Genomic DNA, 7,953 nt, shown 5'->3' with positions numbered 1-7,953 from the left:
TGTATTTCTATATTGTCCTCAACAATAACGTGAACATTGTAAGAAAGGTCTATTATATCTGTACACAGAGAAGAAAGAAAAAGTATTCCTTCTACTTTGTGATCTGTATCATCTCTGCAAAATACTCTGTGAATGTGGGCTTTATTTCGAGAACATTGATTGTCGGTCAACTTTTACAATGTAGAATCTACTTTACAAGAAGTGTTGTGACCAGACATGCTATGCTCATCAGCGCCACCGTCCAGTTCTGTGTTGGCAAGTGGTAACTTTGCTTCTTATCAGAAGGCAGTGACGATGACGAAGGCACATGCAATCGCCATTTTCTTTTAGACTTTCCTTCTTTCTTCATTCGTGTTTACATTGACTATGCTATGAATTTGCTAGTTTTGCCACTGTAATTTTAATAAAATAACACTTATAGGGGTTGCTCTGCACCAAATTATTGTTACAATGATGCCAAAGGCTTTCGCACGTTTCGTTTTCCGTCTAACGTACATTATAGACGTACCAAGTGGAAACCAACTTCCGACTTCTAAGACTATGTGAGGTGAGTTTTACACATTTTATGACTTCAACTTATATTTTTCTGTAACTATAAGTTGAAAGTTGAAGAAATTAAAAATCTCTAATCTGAATTAGAAATTGATCTATCATAACCTAGTTTTTCAACTTTGAAAACGCTGAGTAACTTGTAGGTTATAATTTGGGAAGCATGCCTTATGGCAGCTTATTTCAATTTTTTATAAGAGAAATGATTTCACATTATATTATATCAAAAAATAGATTTTACTACTATAGTTTCAATGAAGTTATGGATTATTATATGTTAGCACTAACAACTCGCAGACATTATTATGTGATAAACAGTCAATCTTTGCAATGAGCCCTTCATGGCCTGAAAGCTTTGCTTTAGTACAGTAAGTTAATTTCTTCACCCAATAATAGTCTTTCTTAGTAGCCTATATTAAAATTACTTTGTAGTTGATTTTAATAAGTACCCTAATGAGTTTAATCACATATATTTATGCATATTACTTTCTTGGTAAATTATCGAAAGTAGTGAAAGTACAATAACTAAAAGAAAGTGTGAATTTGTAATTTAAACCGTGTTGGGTAAAAGCTCTGAATCACTTGATGCCGAATCATTATTATTTATTAACTAACTAACTGTTAAACCCAATAACTCTGTCCAAACAGGCATGCGCCGCTCATGCTTGCTACAATCTTATTAGTACGAATTCAGTTGATACTGAACTTGTTGACTGTTTGTTTCGGAAGTAATTGACTGTATCCATGCAGATCTCTTGCCTTTTCTAGAATCTTGGGCATAGTCTATCGCTTACTTTTTGTCTCACAGTCAGAAGACTGCCAGGGAAAACATGATACGCTGGCAATGAAGCCAAATACAGCACTGTAATTAAAAAAAAATACCGTATGCCATCTTCGCTAAGAAAATATTGTGTTTTAGTGAGTTCCTAGAAGTGTTAAATTTTCAAAAAATAGTTGAATTTTAAAAATAGCTCCAAGTTTTCCAAAAAAATGGATATGGTACAACCAAGTTGCTAACGATGCAAAGTATCTGGGTATGATGACCTTGGACGTGAAGCTTCGCTGAAGGCTCACGCCAAGAAGAAGAGAGAAGATCTTGGAAAGAATCTTTATTGGCTGAGCGGAAGATTCTCCAACTTTTCAATCAGAAACAAAGTACTCCTGTACAAACAGATATTGAAGCCAGTATAGACGTATGGTTTACAACTTCGGTAGTGTACCAAAGACAGCAACATCAATGACATACAATGATTCCAAAACAAGGTGCTGAGGAACAATGTGATTTCTCCTTAGTATTTCAGGAACAGCGATCTTCATGGGGACCTGCACGTTGATCTGATGTCTAGAGGGTGCGATTTAATTGATAAACTGACGCTAGTGTTCACGCGCATCTCAAGTCTACTATTCAAAGATCTGAGTAGGCCTATATCGTGTACACACACACACACACACTCACACACACACAGACCAATACCCAAAAACCACCTTTTTGGACTCAGGGACCTTGAAACGTATAGAAATTTGGAAATTGGGGTACCTTAATTTTTTTCGGAAAGCAATACTTTCCTTACCTATGGTAATAGGGCAAGGAAAGTAAAAATTGGCTCAATTAGTCTTTATACTAAAAATTCTTGTGTGGCTCACTCATACAACTTTCCTTGCCGTTAATTGATAAACTGATCACGCGCATCTCAAGTCTACTATTCAAAGATCTGAGTATATCGTGTAGGCTACACAGACGCACACACACACACACACACACACACACACACACACACACACACACACAGACCAATACCCAAAAACCACTTTTTGGACTCAGGGGACCTTGAAACGTATAGAAATTTGGAAATTGGGGTACCTTAATTTTTATTGGAAAGCAATACTTTCCTTACCTGTGGTAATAGGGCAAGGAAAGTAAAAGCTGTAGTATTGAAACGATTAAATATATAGAATAGCTATAGAATATAAATATAGAAAGCTATATTATAGAAGTTAATACCGAGATCCAGATGCCACCTTTAGGGCCGAGACACATGAGGCGTTTTTCAGACGAGTCGGCATGGCTCGACAGGACAGGAAGCTCTCCGATTGGCTAATTGATTTGAGGTATCAAGAATCAGCCAATCGGAGAGCTTCCTCTTCTGTCGAGTCGTGCCGACTCTTCTGAAATACGCCTTTTGTGTCTTGGTCCTTGGGCTAGTCAATCTTAAGGATGATGTTGAGAAATGAATGAGCCCTCATTTTTGATAGTTTACAAATCACCGAGTTTTTGGTGGATTAATAATATTCACGATATTTGGTGTATAATATAATTACAATATTCGCAAGGAATACTTGGATGAAAACATTTTTGAAGCGGTCACCCATCCAAAAGCAGTACCGAATGCTTGCAGAAGCTCTTATAAAGCACTTGATCTCTATCATTTTTGCAATCCTAGAGTTTTCTCCATTTGGAATCTGTTTGCCAGTTGTATTTTTTCTATCAACAGAAAATAGTTATTTTTATCTAGTTCAGTTAAACCTGAGCTCCTCGCTATGCTATACACATCTACAAAGTTGCCACTATTGAATATAATTTTCACTCGTAAAAGAATTAAAAATGTAAATGTGCTACATTCACACACATCTTCAATGCATACATTTTGTATTTAATACCAAACTTATAGAAATTACAGAAATTATAGTCACTGGATGACATGCATCTTTCATGCTTCTCTATTAGACTTTTGATTGTTAATCTTGTAAAGGTAGTCATTTTGTATTGATTTACCTACCATTTTTACTTGTAGAGATGCTTCTTATCAACTTATAATTGTATTAGATGATTGAATTGTTTCATACAAGAAGTGTATCAGACCATCTAATAGTTGCAATCTTATGTTTAAACACTATTTTGATAATAATGTTCTTCTAAATTTCATATAAATATGCATTTATGGCATATAAATTATCTACTGAAATTATTCCTTCAGTGCTTTTTGGTCACTTTAGCTATTCAAAATTTAAAGTTTACACATAGAAATCACAGAATGTTGATAATTGGATAAAAATGGTCTAATGCCCCTTTTGCATGGAGCAATTCAACTACATAGCATCTTCAAGCTATTGTCAAATCCAATGGAAAAATAAAAGAAAGATTTACAAAAAAAGTTAAAAAAGATTTACTAGAAAAAATTACAAATAACAAAAAAATGAAAAATTAAAAAAAAATATAATAGAATAAAAAATACGAAAACAGATTTACTAGGAAAAAAATACAAATAAAAAAATGAAATAAAAAATTACAAAAAATAAAATAAAAGAAAAAAGATAAAAAAGACAAAAGATTTACTACAAAAAAATACAAATAAAAAATAAAATAAAAAAATGAAAAAGATCGAATAAATTAAAAAAAAATACTAAAAAATGAAAATGGAAATAGAAATGATGAGAAAAATACTAATGAATGTAAAAATTGTGTTTTTAATATAGAAAAGATAATGAAAAGAAACTGTGTTACATGCATATTCTATGCTTCACCTATAGATTACTCAATTCATGTTACAACTGTTCAATGCTCTGTTGATTGTTAATTTTGTAAGGACAGAATTATTGTCTAATGATTTTCCTTCTTCTTCTTATGTAAAAGATGCTTTCTATTAACATATTATTGTATAAGAGAATTGCTTGATCCAAGAAGGGTATCATTCCATACTCAATTAGATGCAATCTCATATTAAAAAATTTTCTGATATGAATATTCTTCCAAATTTCATGAAAATATGCAGTTATGGCATTTTAATTATCTACTGAAATTATTCCTTCAGTACTTTGGTAACTTGAGATATTCAAAATTAAGATACACTCATAAAAATCATAAAAATGTTGATAATTGAAATTAAAATGGTGTTATACCATCTTGCATAGAGCAATTCTCAACTATTAGCATCTTGAACCTATCATTGTAGAAAATGGAAAGTAATTGTAAGCTATTACTTGCATCTTCTATGCTTCATTTCTGCACTAATCCATAGTTATTACATTTCCAATGCTTCCTCAATTAAAAGTCAATTAAAAATGTGGAAGAAACCTGTTCAAAATATATTTTGTAGATGTGTATACCATGGCGTGCTCTAGCTATTATGATCAGATCACATCAAATCAGATTTTCAAATATTTTATTTGAGACTTGCACTTGGTACTCCTATTGAAAGGGTGACCACTCATGGTCAGTCAAATTAACTCCAATTTATATTCTTGAAATTCACTTCACAGTCGTTCAGAATATTCCTGAAACTAAAGTTCATCCATTTCTCATCATTATCTCTCTTATGCATCATATTATATTGTATTCTATCCATGCACAAGCCTAAGTCTCATTAGAGCATCAATTTCAGCAACGATAGACGATAAAAATAATTATTGACCGAGCGAAGTGAGGTCTAAAGATTCAAGTCGACGGTTTGGCATTTCTCTTAATGTTTAAATGTTTATATGTTGTGCATTTACGGCGAAACGCGGTAATAGTTTTCCATGAAATTTGACAGGTATGTTCCTTTTTTAATTGCGCGTCGACGTCTATACATCGTTTTTAGAAATTTTGCATTTCAAGGATAATATAAAAGGAAAAAGGAGCCTCCTTCATACGCCAATGTTAGAGTAAAAATCAGACTATAGAATTATTTATCATAAATCAGCTGACAAGTGATTACACAGATTTGTGGAGAAGCCAGTCTATAGCTGTATCTCCATAAGTTCTATAGTTTCAATCAGGTACTTGTGGATGAGAATACTGCGTGAGGTCTACTGTTCACAGAACTACTAGTAAAAATCTTTTGAGATTCTGTGGTATTGATACAAGATACAATAATTCTATTTCAGACGGTAATACATACAATACATATCTGTATTGCATCGTTTTTACTATGCTGTATTTGGCTTCATTGCCAGCATATTATGTTTCCTGACAGTCTTTGAACTTTTTGACATGTGAAACAAAAAGTAAGCGATAGGCTATGCCCAAAATTTCAGAACAGGCAAAAAATCTTCATGGATTCAGTCAGCTAGTTCCGAATCAACTCAATTTGTACTAATCAAATTGTAGCAAGCAATGGCGAAATAGCATGATCACTGCTGATATGATGACTGACAATGGAACTACCCATTGTAAATGAACAAACCCAAAGTTCAACTCTAAGCTTTGACCTAGTACCTCGAAATTCTGCTGTAATTACTATTCTTCAGAGCAGCTCTAATACTTTCATCATTCAATGTTCATTATCAATTTTTTACCAAAGTGGCATGCCTTTTTATTTTAAATTCACTAAACCTGCACATATAATATTGATAACCTTGTTTCAACTCATAGTTCTTATAAAATATAGATTAATTACTGAATGAAAAGTATTGCTTCCTATTGAAAACTTGTAATGCTCTTAATTTATGTTACAGGAACGAAATATTGATTCATTATTTAGGGTGTGTGCACAAAAGTAAATCGAGGTTGAGTAGTAAAGGAAAGTGCTAAAAAATCGTAATTCTGCCTCCTGAAGTATATCTTCCATTTTGTTTACTATATTTAATTCGTGGATAAAAGTTGACTATAAAAAAAATATTAAAACTTCAAGGGACATTTATCAGACATTACAAAACTCTGGTGAGTGTAGTTAGTTCAGCTTTCGCAAGTAATTTTTTAAAATTAATAGTCAATTAATCCTCATTCTTGTTTTCAAATAATTTTTCTTACTCTATTATTATTCCTCGTATTTATTTTTGTTTCATATTCTATTTTAATTTGTATTCGTTTCTATTTTTTATTATGTTTTAATTTCATATTTTGTTCTCATCTAGTTATTTCTGATGTCCAGGTGGAGACAATATAGTGGGTTTGGGTCCGCCACACTTATGGTTTATGACATAATGATGTATTATTGGTATTCCAGCTCAGTCTGTCTGTCCAATGCCACTCCTGGAAGCAGGTGCCAACATGATTATCTGTTGCTGATTGATTGATTGATTCAATGTTATATTATTATGCCGCACCTATATATTGGCCCAACGTGGGCCAGCGTCGGCCAATGTGTGGATGGCTGGTTTGCCAGCGCTGGCCTTCTTTGGCTATCGCTCCGATTTTTTACGAGCGGAGGCCAGCCCAACGAAGGCCAACCAAGGCCAGTTCTGGCAAACCACTCATCCACACTTCTCTACTAATGCGTTCTGTTTCCTGCTTTGTTGTCTCATTTGCTGTTTTTTCTGAGTGATTGAATTAGGCTATAGGCCTAATTGCTATTAATCAGTTTTGTGATATTTTGTTATTGATTTTTATCGTATTCATTCCAGTTGATATTTTCAATTTCTATCATGGATATGTCACTGGCTACCGCTGGCCTTGATTTGGCACGCAGTGTGGACGCAGCCATGGACCAACGCAGCCAAGCTTACCAGGCTGGGCCAGCGACTCGACCAATATGTGGAAGCAGGACTGAAATTTTTAAACAGGTATGATGATTATGATTTTTGAAGGGACGGATTCAAGGATCCAAAGGTTCAAATAACCCCACACGTCAACCGAAGCTTATTGTGTTCCCAAGTAGTATATTAGTTAGGCAAACCAATACCTGTGTCCTTTACAAGAACCAGGAGTTTTCCCCTATGCTAACATCCCATTCATCACCTGGTTGCTTGTCGCAATCCAGTGTGATATGCTTGGCAGTCTCTTCAGACTGATTAGTCCTCGCGACCTACGTGAGTTCCACTCCTGGCCTTCGTCGAAGGTCCTTCCACTGAGGAAGGGGTGGCTAAGCTGCCTCTAGAGCGCCCGGCCACCCTTGACGCAGCCTCTTGATCCACATTTGTACCTGGAGTTTCACCCATCTCTGGTCTCTTGGGTTTTTCTTTTTGCCCCTTCAAAACTCTGCAGGTCAAAAGCCTCACCTCTCCCAAGAAGTGTTGCCTGGCCTGAATGGCCGCCCTTCTTTGAGCAGTGGTGAGTTTTGGCCTCTCCACCCACAAACTCGTGACCTACGTGAGTTCCACTCCTGGCTTTTTTGTAGGTCCTTCCGCTGAAGGAGGGGTCGCCAAATTGCCTCTAGGGCACCTGGTCAGCCTCTTGACCCACATTTGTTGCTGGAGATTCACCCATCTCTGGTCTCTTGGGTTTTTCTTTTTGTCCCTCCGAAACTGCCCTAATGGGGCAGATCCATGAAGGCATGGGGTTTGAAGGCAAGGCAACTTATGGAGTTGCCTTGGGGTCCCTTTTAGTCGCCACCTATGTCAAGCAGGGATACTGTGGGTGAATTCTGGTTTTCAACACATTCATGAGTACGATGTTCGACTCAAAGCTCCCCCAACCAACAGGGGGGTTCAAAGAGGTAAGCTACCCTTTTTCACTTTGTTTTTTTTTAATTATTCTTCCCCAATCTT

At 35.3% G+C, this 7,953-nt stretch overlaps 1 long non-coding RNA gene across 1 annotated transcript; it reads left to right on the top strand.

Moving 5' to 3' along the window:
- LOC111061124 lies at nucleotides 1-7,133 on the top strand. The gene is made up of 3 exons (XR_005573594.1): nucleotides 1-547; nucleotides 5,983-6,187; nucleotides 6,871-7,133. It is a non-coding gene; the product is annotated as an uncharacterized LOC111061124 (long non-coding RNA).
- Nucleotides 7,134-7,953: the final 820 nt, after the last annotated feature.

This window comes from Nilaparvata lugens, unplaced genomic scaffold (genome assembly GCF_014356525.2).
Source record: "Nilaparvata lugens isolate BPH unplaced genomic scaffold, ASM1435652v1 scaffold2840, whole genome shotgun sequence".
Lineage (NCBI taxonomy): Eukaryota > Metazoa > Arthropoda > Insecta > Hemiptera > Delphacidae > Nilaparvata > Nilaparvata lugens.
This window is presented reverse-complemented; position numbering and strand designations above follow the sequence as displayed.